At 36.3% G+C, this 787-nt stretch overlaps 1 protein-coding gene across 1 annotated transcript in view; it reads left to right on the plus strand.

Annotated features, from left to right (window-relative positions):
* CSGALNACT1 (chondroitin sulfate N-acetylgalactosaminyltransferase 1) overlaps positions 1–787 on the plus strand; it is a 329,362-nt gene that overhangs the window by 234,700 nt on the left and 93,875 nt on the right. The window lies entirely within an intron of this gene.

The raw sequence follows: 787 nt of genomic DNA on the forward strand, positions 1-787 counted from the left end.
TTTTTTTTTTTTTCTTCTTCTCCTGTTGGTGTTCTCAGAGCTTCTTAAATCTATGGCATGGTGCCTGCCATTCATTTTGGGAAATTCCCAGCCAGTATGTCTTCAAATATTTCTTTGTCCCATTCCTTCTCTCTTCTTTTGGAATTCCAAGTACGCACATGTTATACTGTTTAACATTGTCGCACAGCTGTTGTATGTTCTGTTTGTTTACATTTTGTTTTCTCATTGTGTTTCAGTTTGAATAATTTTTATTGACCTATCTTCAATTCTTTCTTCAACAGTAAAAAGTCTACTTATAAGCCTATCAAAGACATTCTTCATCTTTATTACTGTATTTTTCATTTTAGATTTTGCATTTGATTTTTATAATTTCCATCTTTCCGCTCAAATTACCCATCTGATCTTACATGTTGTCCACTTTTTCCACTAGAGTCTTTAATATTTTAATCATAGTTATTTTAAATGTCCTATCAGGTAGTTCCAGCATCTGTGTCATATATGAGTCTGGTTCTGATGATTGCTTTGTCTCTTGAATTTTTTCTTATCTTTCCTATGTCTCATAATTTTGTTGACAGCCAGATATTTTGTGTAGATAGTAGCAACTGAGAGTGTTTATGTCTGAAAACTGGCATGCTTTTCCTTCTGCTAGGCCTTTAGTGTGTGGGGGGTGGGTGCGGTGGTGGGAGAGGCAGTGTGAATTAATCTAGTCAGGAGTTGGGGTGAGTTGAGGTTTGTTGTTGCTATGGCTACTCCAGTGCACCACAGGCTCCAGATTCCTCTAGTGATA

The sequence above is a fragment of the Trichechus manatus genome, unplaced genomic scaffold (genome assembly GCF_000243295.1).
Source record: "Trichechus manatus latirostris isolate Lorelei unplaced genomic scaffold, TriManLat1.0 scaffold00090, whole genome shotgun sequence".
Lineage (NCBI taxonomy): Eukaryota > Metazoa > Chordata > Mammalia > Sirenia > Trichechidae > Trichechus > Trichechus manatus.